The sequence below is a fragment of the Helicoverpa armigera genome, chromosome 7 (genome assembly GCF_030705265.1).
Source record: "Helicoverpa armigera isolate CAAS_96S chromosome 7, ASM3070526v1, whole genome shotgun sequence".
Classification (NCBI taxonomy): Eukaryota; Metazoa; Arthropoda; class Insecta; order Lepidoptera; family Noctuidae; genus Helicoverpa; species Helicoverpa armigera.
Window position 1 is genome coordinate 8845907 of NC_087126.1, and position 13181 is coordinate 8859087.

The 13181-nt window shown below is 34.9% G+C and overlaps 1 non-coding gene across 1 annotated transcript; it reads left to right on the plus strand.

Moving 5' to 3' along the window:
* The first annotated feature begins 9008 nt into the window (after positions 1–9008).
* On the plus strand, positions 9009–9081 carry Trnav-aac (transfer RNA valine (anticodon AAC)). The gene has a single exon. It is a non-coding gene; the product is annotated as a tRNA-Val (tRNA).
* The last annotated feature ends 4100 nt before the right edge of the window (positions 9082–13181 follow it).

Genomic DNA, 13181 nt, shown 5'->3' on the forward strand with positions numbered 1-13181 from the left:
GGTTTTAAGTATTTAAACTACACAAATTGAAATTTATGTTCAATTAACTATATAGATAGTGAAATTACCTTGCGTTATTAAAAAATAACATAGTTATAGGATAAGTAGTTACTGAGAAACAGTGGTTTGAAAAGTACCATTTTAGGCCAAATGGCGCGCTTTTGACGTACACGCTCTTAATGGTATCTAAGATATTGTACTTACTACATTGTGCTTGCCTAAATAAAGATTGTTTAAACCGATAATGGGCTGTCGGCGATGTGAAAGTAACGTTATGTTTTTGAAAAATAAAGTAGTATTGGTAGTCTGTAAACAGAATTCTAATAAAAGTTGGAATTAATCATGTAGTCAACTTACAGTTTCACCGAGAGCGATCTAAGGATTGCCACTTTCGCCAAACTTCAAACTTGGTCAATGGGTTAATAAAACGCTTCGGTAAAGGTAGAATTCCGTCCATCGCGACATCGTACTCGCGCGGCCTACGACTGTCGTCGGCCGCGCGCGACAATAGTCAACCTATGAAAATGGATGGCACCGCTGCCGAGGTCCGCGACAGTCGCGCGCGGCCGACGAATTTCGTAAGCCGCGCGCGGCATTGTCTTGAAATTAGTCGATTTTGTTCGTCCGTTCCCTATAGTCGAAGTGCTAATTGATATCCACCTGACCTCGGCAGCGGCGCCATATATTTTCATAGGTTGACTATTGTCGCGCGCGGCCGACGACTGTCGTAGGCCGCGCGCGGCTGCGTCAGCCGCGACCCACGGAATTCTACCTTTAGATTCATTTTAAAAGTCTTCCATTGCGTGTTGCAGTCACGGCGTGTTTCTTGGTCACCCATCCACAAGCTGACCACAACAAACAAACCTACCGGAATAAGCTGGCAGCTGCAGCTTATAAATTAGCATGTTAATACCTCATACATTACATGTTAAGTACAGCGTGAAATATTCGAATATATTAGCTAATACACGCGACGGTATCGCAATCTTAGAATTTATTAGAACAGTAAGAACGTTTAACACATGCAACGTTATATAGAAACTCCATTTACATCGGATATGGGGAATATGCAATATGCATGAATTGGTCATGAAACATCCGTTGTCGGAATTAAAATATAACATAACAGCTTTAAAAGCAATTCTTTTTGCACATTTAACATTTTCAATTAAACTTTTAACATTTAAAATAATAAGTCTCAAAGGAGTTTTGTGTGTTGGCTTTTGAATCGCGATCCCAGAGGCCAGTTGTGTACGAAAGAGATATACATTTCAGGTTAATATTCCGACAACAACTTACAAAATTGTAATTAATACTGTATTGTGTTTAAGTGCTCAGAGATATTAAAACTAAAATTATCGTATTGTAATCAATAGTTGTGGGTTACCTATATACCTACAAAATCATGTTGTTATGAGTTAAAAGGTAAGGATATTTTCCCTTTTCGGTCAACTAAGTCACGGTAAACAAAGCTTTCCCCATATTGTGTCACGTTTGCATAAAACTTGAGACATAACTTAGTATCATAAATTGGTTTACTTGTCCAATTTCTCGAATAATAGTGATTGCTTATCATACACTCACCATCATCTGAGCCTTTCCCCAACTATGTTGGGGTCGTCTTCCATTCTAAACGGATTTAGCTACGTACCAGTGCTTGTCATACAGTAACTATAACACCTAATTCATTCGAGAGTAACAAAGTTACTTGAGTAAATACATACTATCTTACCTATTAACGATAATATACCCATAAAAGTAAATGCCCACTTAACACCCAATAATATTTCCCGGAATAAAATGCCCATAGCACATATGTATTTCCCAGGAAGGTAGGAAATATAATTGGGCGCACTTATGAGACCGACCTCTTAATAGGTCGGTGGTAGCGATAGTTAACTACGCTCATTATTACCAAGAGCCGTACGGTCAGCATCGAAATTAAATTGCCAGCGACTCGCGGATACCTCCGAGACTAGGCTGGAAACTGTAATTGACCGTGTTATGGCTATAATTTATTTAAGGCGAGAGGTTCACTACCGTGAAGTCGTGGTGGCTAAGAGGTAAAGAACGGTCTCAAGTATGAGAGTGGGTTCGATTCCAGGTCAAGCAAGTATCAATGCAACTTTTTAAAGCTTGTATGTATTTGTTATTTGTGTTTGTATAAACTTTCTAAATAATATGTCTTGGACACCAATGACCATGTTTCGGCACGATAAACCCGGGTTGCCCGGGTGGACATATCACGACCGGAGAAATATCTGTAAAACTGTTAAGGATTCAGAAGGACTAAGGAGGAAGGAGGAATTTGTGAAAAATTCTTCATCAAATATAGTGCAGTGAGCACAGGATACCTATTTATAGTACCAACCTATTTATACCTACTCCAAGGTATGTTCTTACTTCAAGCTTTTTTGTGATACCCAAACGAAATGTCATGAAAACTTTACAGTCAAAGGCTCTCTGAAAATCCTTAATTAAGCTCAACTGAAATAAAAGCATTGAAACATTTCAACCTCCAAATTGCTGTCTTTTCAGTTCGCAAAATATTAAATTACTTTAATTATAAATGGTAAACAGTAGACTACCTGACTATTTTAATAAATTAAATATTTTGCGGTCCGTACTCTTAATATTTTTATATCATAAAGGGAATATATGAGAACGTAGTGATATAATTACACACGCTTTTATCTATAGGTAAGATATACTTTGTGCAGTTATTTTAATTAAAAGCAATATACAGTCTTTATCGAAGCCTGTGGTTATTTGTTTCATCAGAGAAATGATGTTGTATCGATAAATATTTGTATCAGATAGATTTTTCCACTATTTTATAAAGACCTACATATTTTATGTCTTTTACTTATCTTTTTACCACAACTAAGTACGAAGATACATTTAATTATAGAAATAGTTTCCGAAGAAAGATGAACAAGAAAAGTTTAAACAAAATCTTCACATAGTTTTTACATGAAGCAGTTACTTAGGATTCGAGTGATTTTGACACAGTGCTTATAACAAACAAAATCCCCCAAAAAGTAACCTAACATCACAATCAACAGAACTTACAACACAACACAACACACCGTACAATAACAAAGCAAAACAAAAGGCGACAACATTCTTCTAGAAACTACTATTAAAACGACTGGCTTCTCTTAATTGAGCTGTAAAGTACCTTGTACTAAGACCTCGGGAACAGGTATGGATGAACCCTTGTGTCCCAGGAGTTCCCGTCTAACCACGTTACTTACGAGGATATAAAAATGTCCGCTTGTAAACGAACTAGTGCGATTAAATTCTTAAAATAGCATTTTTCTTGATAATCTCTTGAGGTCTTTTTGATGTTACTTTATTTAGGTACGGAGACTAGATTGTTACTTTAAGAGTTATGTCAAAGTGTGAGCAATATTTGGATAATCGAAACTTCGAACATGGTAAGCAATAATGGAAAGGGTTGGACGATACTTATCCTTTGTAGCGACATATTTTGCGGACAATGCACTAAAACGCTAAAATTACTCAACAGCTTTCTTACACTCGCAACAATAAAAAAGTCTCAACAATAAAAATAAAGTTGGCCATCAAGAATGAGACCAATCAGAATCTATTGAACTCGGTACATCCCAACACTTGGGTTACAGCAAGCGTTTCGTCGCGCCTCCGTGCGCCCTGTATTTTACGCCCAATTACTCGCAGGGTTTCTTTGTTTCCTTGCGCTTAAGATATATGGGGACGCACGTCCTTTGAAAACCTTTAAGAGGTCACAATTTATTTTGTTAATGGTTTATGGAGTTAGGAAAGAATTGCTGAAGCAGTTGTTTTGGTCTGAAGAGTTGGGTGACGAAACTTTATAATGTTAATGTGATAATGTTAATCTGAAAGCTCGTTTATCCCAAAGGGTCGTTAAAATCACCCACGAGATTAATTTTATTATCTAATTATACATACCTACATATTTGCCTAAAACTTACTAACACGACATGGTTTTATAGCTTTAGAAAACTACATATTCTATGAAATGATCTTCTCAAACTAACCTCAACCAAGTTTAGGTAATAATTACGCCCAATAAACAAACATTAATTACAAACTTCTCTTTAATTAGAAACGTAAACACACTAAAACTTTGTCGCCATAATTTACTTCCTAAAAGCCACTGTGTGTAGTTGATAAAAATTCTTTGAAAATTTGCAGATTCGGTGCTTTTTCGTCCGTCCGCTAGCCAAGTGGGCGAATTTAAAAAATGTATGTAACATCACGGAGCGCCTGAGCAAGTTTTTGGACCTAATTAGCTCTCGGCTTACGGCATATAGATAAGGTTGTATTTTCGTCGCTGCAAACTAGTGTGATGCAGAAATTAATAAAGTTTGTGACGGGTTTTTATACGAGAGAGGACGCTGTTGTTTTGTCAGACTAAACTTACCTGGTTAACTTGCTGGTGTATTATTCTTGTTTTTATGAAATGCCGTCTGTAATCTATGGCTTCAAAATTATAAAATATAAGATTTAACTCTTTTGCTGGAACGCACTAACCTCATGAATCACTAGCCCGGTTTAAAATATTTCAGTGTTGGTTGTATACAAAGTGCAGAGTTTCTGTAGCTGCAGGTGATAGTTAACCAAAGAGATTAACAGTAAAACAGATTAGAATTAACTGTAAACTGATATGAAAAGTCCCTAAGTATTTAATTCCCATATGCCTTACTCTAATCCTCAAAGAACATCACAATCAATACACGAAACCTTCTATCCCAGACTACCGAAGCGCAATACATTCAACGGCACAGTCCAGCATCCTTGCGGTTTACCAGCCTTAAATCGGATATTAGGCCGAAGCCGCGGCGGCCGACACCTAGCCTCCATGATCCTTTGGCACCGAGCCAGACCAACACTGTTTGATTTTCACGCGTTTGACCCTACATTCTTGATAGAATTCCTGTTGTGGAATCAGCTGATGTTTAATTGTTGATTTTGTGAATTAAGCTTATTAATATAGAACATATTGTATGTCATATGTATAAACTCACCTTTTTTAACCCATGGTGCTCCTGTCTATGTGTATGCAAATACAACCTATGCACAGATAAGGTCAAAATACATAAGAGCGCTTTCAAAGCAGCGGATTTTTCAATCAGTTTTTCGCAATAGTTAAATCCGCTCGTGTGAAACCTGTCTCCTAACATCAAACTACACAAATCAGTCCATTTTTCATTATCAAAATAGTCTTCTTTTAAAACATAGAATTTCGTAAATGCATACAGAGTAAACCAGCTTAAAAACCCATCTAAAATTAATCAAGTAAATGTGAATTACGGCAACAGGCAGTTTTTATTAACCTACTAACATAGTCCGTTAAGTAATGGCGTTAATTTCATGCTTACAGGTAATTAGAATACTCTCGGGATGCAACGTTAGTACGCTTGATCATGGTAAGTGGATTTCCTTTTTTCATGTCAAAAAGTTGTTTATTAATTGAAATTATTTCAATCAGGGTTTTTGTTTATTTTCTTAAAAGTATGTTGTGTGTTATATTTTTCTTATTACTTGACATTTTATAACAAAAGGGGTCAATGAAGCTATCCGTAGCGTATTGTACCGTAATAAAGATATCTATAAATAACAAAATTTATTACATTTGATGAAAATACATACAGGAAGAAAAGTTCTCAATCTCATTTAGTTTCAAATAGTATACCTACCTACTTCAGCTTTGATCGTCGATCAAAAGGTTAGTAAGTAGAAGATCGTCCCCACTTCCATGTTGCTTAAGTTGAACACGAGTTTACTTTTGTACATCTAGCTAGACTAAGTAATTACAATGTCCTTCTATTTATCGTTTTTAGAATCACGGAAAGGAAATATAAGTACGTTTAAAAATAGAATAAACTCATTGCATTGATTTTTCAATCTTATTAATTACCTAAATGTGCAAGATGAAGCATGTTTCATGAGTGAAACCACCCTACATGCCACTAATAACAATCACAAATTGTTACATTTAGGGGCACAAACACCATTTCAATAAACCTAACCTTACTCTCAAAACAAGCATTCCCCGATAAGTAAGAAATGAACACTGCAAAAATATTCACGGCCAGCCAATAACACCGCCATTTTGACGCGACAATACCCAAGGAACTACGGTCCACAGATAGCAAACCTAGTTTATCGGGGGCATTCGTCCAAACTGTGAATTGCTGACCGCTTTCGACGTCTGCGCAGAATTCACTAATGTAATTTATTAGGGTAGCAATAAAACCGTCGCTATCACAATTTATAACCATTGTCTGTAACCCGAAGTGCCTTTACTTAGTTCCATGGCTTTGTGAGCTAGTGAAAACATGTATTAAGTGCCCCGATTATGTTGGTAATTGAATTAGTTGTAATGGATGACGGTCAACTTTTTAATAAGAAGTAAAGTGCTTAGTTTGAGAAAGTTATGTATAAACAAGTAACATGAATTCATTGTATAATATGGGCTGTTTTTAGGGGTATATGAATGATTCAGTTGGAAGCGTTACCTAAATCCTCACGGTCTTCTACTATACCTTCAGCCCATTTACTAGTGGGCTTTGCGTGATATTACCAGCTTGGTTAGAGGTAACAGCCTATAAGTACTTATGCCCTTGATAATTAAGATCGTAAACGGGCATAATTCGACGACCTCGATGGCGCAATGGTTACCATGCCGGACCTGAGGTCCCGGGTTCGATTCTCGGTTCGGTCGACATTTGTGTGATGAGCATGCTTGTTGGCTGTGGTCTGGGTGTTATAATATGTATTTATAACTATGTATATATGTAGCTATGTAGTTTATCAGTTGTGTTAGCACCCATAACACAAGCTAATAAATAGCTTACCATGGGGCTAACCGACCGTGTGTGAAAGTGTCGCGATATTATTATTCATTATAATAAATTATCCGATTCTTTACAACTCAATATGTACCTATTGTTGGATATATCCACAACATTACCGTCACCTTAACTTTTACCCAAAATCTTTGCATAATAGCCGAGGTTATAAACTTCTGGGCCAGCTTATATTCAAATATTAATATTAGATACTTATTAATAAACAGCCAGCAAACGTGAACTTCAGTGAATTTTCCGTAACTTTTACTAAGAAAGTTTTACTTGATATTTTAAGCTTCACCGCTCAGCCCAATTGGCTTAGTAACAAGAAATTTTATATCCCATTTGTACCAAAATATTGTCGAAGAAATAGAATGTATTTAGAAAATATTTTTATAAAGTACTTGAAAATGTTCTGTGAAAGTCTGAGGGAGGTTGATAAAGCAAGAAAATGGTGCTTATTCCAGTCAACTCCTAATAAGCTTATCTGAGCCTGCAGCGAAGCATTTCGACACCTCGAATGAGTGAATGTTCGCGCCCAAAACTCTAAACGTGAAAGCTGCGTCGTTATCATTGAAACAAAAGATAAACTTATAACTTAATGATCTTTTGGAAGTGCTGTTATCAACTGGAAGCCAAGCCTAAGTGAAAAATCTCCATATTTATAAATACTCCATCCGCTCTGTTGTGAATGATTTAGCAAAAAAGCAGGAATTATTTTAACTGTCCGGATAAGTAAGTACATATAAACATACCAAAAGGTCAGATATAGACTACTGATGATATTGGTTAGCTGTTAAAACAAAAGACGAATGAATTTCCACAGCATTACTTGTAGTGTACCAAGAATTAAGTAAGCTCTATGTAGTTACAGGTTTATTTAACATCTCCCAAAGTTTCTAAGAAATATTCTTTGTAAGTCGGTTCAGTTCATCAAACGGCAGAAGTTCATCTGTCTCAGAAACTACGCCCCAACTGTTTCAGAGTAATAGAAACACAATAGAGAACCGACCAAGTTTAATATCATTTAATTTAGCGATCCCTATTTTGTTTTTGCTAGGAATAAAGTATTTCATTTAAATGATGGAGATCATTTTTTTTGGCCACATCTTTTAAGATGTTATAATTTACATTTTAAAGAAGAAAGTACCTATGTAGGGAGGATTTTCGGATTTAAAACAGTTACACTTTTTGAACAAATAGGCCTAAATACAATCACAAAAGCTGTTGTAAGGAGGAAATGTCAATACCAGTCAATATTGAAAGCTACAATGCTGAATATTGAAAATGATTTAAGTTTTTCTGCAACATATTTTAACAACATTCTAAGTCTACAGCAATTGACTGCACTGCCTCCGCGCTATAAGTACCAACCTAACAAAAAGATTTTCAACTCCACATTGAAACCAACTACAAACGACAAACCAAAAACCAAGTACAAACAGGATACAATCAGTACACTCCAATAGAAACCTCTGAATCTGCACTGCATATAGTTACAGAAAAAATATATTTAGAATTCCCTTCGAAACACAATACGCCATGGCTGAAATCTGAATCGGTATCGGTTTACGAAAACGTCCTTTATATAGAACATGGGTCCGAGATAAGAGTTGACTTCTAATTCGATCTATCGAATAAATCTTTCACGGGTCCCAGGAATCGAGTAGCGTATGACGATTGGTCGGTATTAAGTTATAGCGTGGAAGTTAAGTGAAGACAGGCCTAAAATATCGTACTGGGTAGTGCTATTAATAGAATAAAATGTTTCAATTTATTGAGCTGTTTTTTTTAAGCAATTCAATATACTTTCAAAATACCTAACTCCTGTCAAATGTACCTACGTACTAGAAAATATATCTGTGTATACACCATAATTTTCTTTTTGATAATATCAAACTAATTCACATACAAGTTAACGAAATATTTGCAACAGTCCCATTTCTTAATCAGTACTGTTTTGGTAGCACAATTTTATTAAGACCTTATCAGAATAAGAATTAAGATTATTATTGTGTGACGTTACATAATTTATGGCCGCAGATACCGGTTTTAGACACGCGGTGATTATCTCGGGGCTAATAATAAGTGGACTACTTTCACGTCTTAAGTCGGCTAGCGAGCGACTCTTTTGACTGCCTTTATCAAGTTTCCGTGGTGTAGCGGTTATCACATCTGCCTAACACGCAGAAGGCCCCCGGTTCGATCCCGGGCGGAAACATAGTTTTTGTATTTTGAATCAGTTTTACTTATGCTATTGTTTTATATTTTTTGTGCAAAATAAACATGTCATAAACATGTGTGTGTATAAACATGTCTAATCATTATAAAATATTGTTTATCTCAAAAATTTATTACGATACGGTTCCCTAAGTATGTATGTGTTCAAATGGAAAAACCGTTTCAAGAATGTTGTTTATTTTTATTTCTAGTCATGTCGTCGTTAGTAAATAAAGATAAAATATTGATAAAGCCACATTAATACTGTTCCAAACCCACTTATTCCTGCTTTACACCTTCCATACATATTGTATATCCAAGCAAGTACCGACACGGATTACATATACAACGAATTTACATTTCAACTCGCTTAAAAAGAGAGTGTTAGAAAAAATAAAAGCCTTTTCGAATACGTCAAATAAAATCCTGTTTGATGTTAGATTTTATGGGATAAAACCCGTAGGTAGTGAAGGCTTAAAATGTATGTTGATTTAGAGTACCCACACATTGTAGACAAAAAAGTCGCCCGACAATTTGTCTGGGCTTTTAAATCAGTATAAAGATGAATGGAAATACGCACTTAACAACGATCAGGTTTTTGGCCGGTATCAGACTGACTAAAACTTTGATGGAACTCACCATTTTATGAAAAAAAAAAAAACAATCATAGGGCTACCTATAGTCTAACTGTTTAGTCGGCAGTGTGCGGTTACTCTTAATGCGATAATGTGATGAAATGAAATCAATTTATTTGATCATGGTTCAAACGTAGAAACATCAATTGATTCCGTTTTTAGCTAGCTTTTGATTTAATTGAAAATTGATGATTAGGATTATTGTATTAATGTTTTAAGCCAACAAAATATCACTTTGGTGACTATAAGATATGGGCTACGTAAATAATTTAACTTACACGCATAAAATAGACGCTTACTTTCTTTAGCTTTATTGACCTTTACGGCTGAATAGTCTTAAAAAAAACCTGATTTAATTGCTTTGCTACCAGTGTCTTGATCAACTTCTTAAACCTAGCTAGTTTAGAGACACAAGAAGTATGGTGCCAAACTTTTTGTGTCTATGCACGTAAAATAGAGATTATTTTACGGACACATATGGTCAATTTTCCTTAACCACAACAAAGCAATCTCCAATATTTATTCTCAGAAAACAAAACACTACCGAAACCCAACATCTCGGGGATCCCTATAAAATGCTTAATTAAAGCCATAAGGTCTACCATTACAAGTGACCCGAAACTGGTATAAAAGTGTTGTGTTATTGTATGGGCACACAATAGGCTGGGAATTAACTTGTACCTTCATATTACCACCGTGGTGACCTCGATATCATGACTGACGCATTATGACAGGAGTAGATGGGAACAGAAAGTCTATGGGCTTGTGGTTACATTGCTAGTTATATGGACTGAATAGTTTTTTTTTTTTAAATTGCATTATTACTATTTTACTGACATCAAGCTTTTATAAAGGGATTTTATAGAGTAGTCCTTCTGTATTTGTTTCTATATGATTATGATTTATGTTCTTATCTTCTATGTGTATAATAACTGCGTGGACATTGTCTTTCCTTGAGAGTGTCAGAATAATGGTGTTAATAAATCTAGTGGCTTTATGTAATTTCGTATTTTTTGTCCGACAGCCACGCCGGGGATTGCTTTGTTCTTAAATGGTTTTGGTTGTCATTGTGATATTCAGTGTATTAATTATAATTTATCTTATTCTTTGCTTTTGGTAAAGCCATTATTCCACACTTTTATCAGTAGCAAGATGATTTTCTATCCAGATAAGTGTGTCTACCTTTTAATCGCAATTCACTGAAAAGACCGAAGTCACTTTGATAATCTAAAGTTGTGAACTTATTGAAAACAGTCTCATTAAGATTAGAAACCCCAATCTCACACTAAGTGATTCTAATGAAATTATTTTTCCGATCAATTGAACGAAGTGTTCAATGACATCTGTCCCATCGCCCGAACGTTCCTTTAACCCCGATAAACTTGAAATGTTACTATTCACCCTATTTCCCATTAACTGGAAAAACACTCAATTATCTTCCCCAATAACGGGAGGATCCAAATGAATGAAAACACTTAGGATGTTAATTTAAAGATGGCATTTTTACGAAAGTGGAAATAATAGGCGAATAAATTAGGCTTTGTCGATATAAATATTTTGCTGGCATTAAAATAGAAGGAATTGTAATACGTATGTATTGGGGAATAAAAATAAATTGATTAATTAAATTGCATCTATATTTTTTTCTAGCAATTTTTAAGCATCTGCCAATTAATAATGAAGATATTGCTGTTCGTGACATTTGAATAAAGATAGTCAGTTCTTGAACTCTCATTCAAACAATAGATTTAAAGCAAAACATGATGCCCACATAACGGATGAATCAATTCACCCATTATTTTTCAACATTATTTTCATAGTTTCATGCACGTTTTAATTAAATTAGAAACACCATTAAAAGTTCTAACGAATAGTAACACAGCCTTTTTGCTGGCATCGGGATTAGTAAGTAATATAGTGCTTCTCACTTTAACTAACTATATATGAAAATGTTCGATAATTTTATGAGCAACTTTGATTACGTAGTTAGCTTGCATATTCATAAATGTAAATTTTCGACCGCAGTTTCTATATAGAGTGAATATTTTAGGCTATATGTGGATAGGACTAATGTGTTTGACGTTCGTAACTTGGATGTATTGAAATAGCCAGCATTTTGTAGTGATTAGTTTTATTAATATTCGCCGCACCGCATGTTTGGCTAATGTCGTGTTAATGTAAGTTTTTTAAATTTATTTTATTTATTAAATCTTTGAAATCGGATCTTTCGATAGTATAAATACTTCAACATAAAATACTTACACTTAATAATACATTTTCAATAGTTTGCCAAAAAAACCTTACTTATAGGTATTCGAAAGAAGATAAACCTCTACAATAAACCAGCTCTAAAGTAATCCAAAAAAGAAAACTTAAGTGCCTTTTATCCTGTAATACGCACAATAGTTTTATAGGACCCACAGATAAGTCCCACAAATTGATGATGCCGCTTATCGTGACAAACGAATATTTTTGAAAGTTCCAACACACGAAGGGTTGCTATAATAAATTGAATGCGTAAACAGAAGATTCTGTTTTTTTTTTTTCTAGCGTATAAATCCCTTATTTGGTGAAGTTTTATCTGCTTTTGACATAATGTAAAATATTTTTATCAATGGTATGTAGGTAATACAAACACTTTATCACGCTAATTATGAAAAAAAAAGTTTATGAATTTGGACGCTTGTTTCTCAATCATGCTTTAACGGCTGAACGAAATGGCATAAATACTCATATACATTGCAATCCAGCTTAAACATGGGATTCTTTTATCCAGTTGTGAGAAGTAATTCTTCCAGCACACTGGTGAAACAGCGCGCTGAGGAAATCTGTATTATTTATTTTCAAACACAAACTTCTACATACAATAATAAAAAATGTCTCTGAAATAATATCACCCGAACAAACCATAACAGAGACTTCCCATACACCGTGACCCCTCCAACTTTACCTATGTAATTCACTCGGGTAGTTATAAAATGAAGTTTTTTCTACAAGCTACTTATCCTAGCAATGAGTAAGTTTCAGAATTAGTTTCTGAACTGTTACTGAAGTTAGACACTGTTCTTAATAGACCTGTAATAGGAAACTAGAATGGTTATCTTAAGCTTGTAAGTAAAATGTTATGATAGGTTTTGTCGGTCCTTTTTTAACTAAGTATTCATTTGATTGTTTGTTTGGTTTGGATCGGTAAAATGGCAAATGAGACTAGAAGCAAATTAATTAGTATCTTTGTATCTTTCCTGAAGTACTTTTAGATGTCCATGATGACAAAAACTAAAGTACTGATTCAGAAGGCAGTACTTCCTAAATGAAAACGATGCGTATTGTGAGGAGGTTACTCGCTCTAGGGCCCTATGCAATGATAAGTTCGACCCTTTATCCGATTTTTTTTTTCAATGCGTTTATATGTAAATATATAAAATACACCTTGTTGATAGATAAATAGGTGATTAAAAGTGAAGGA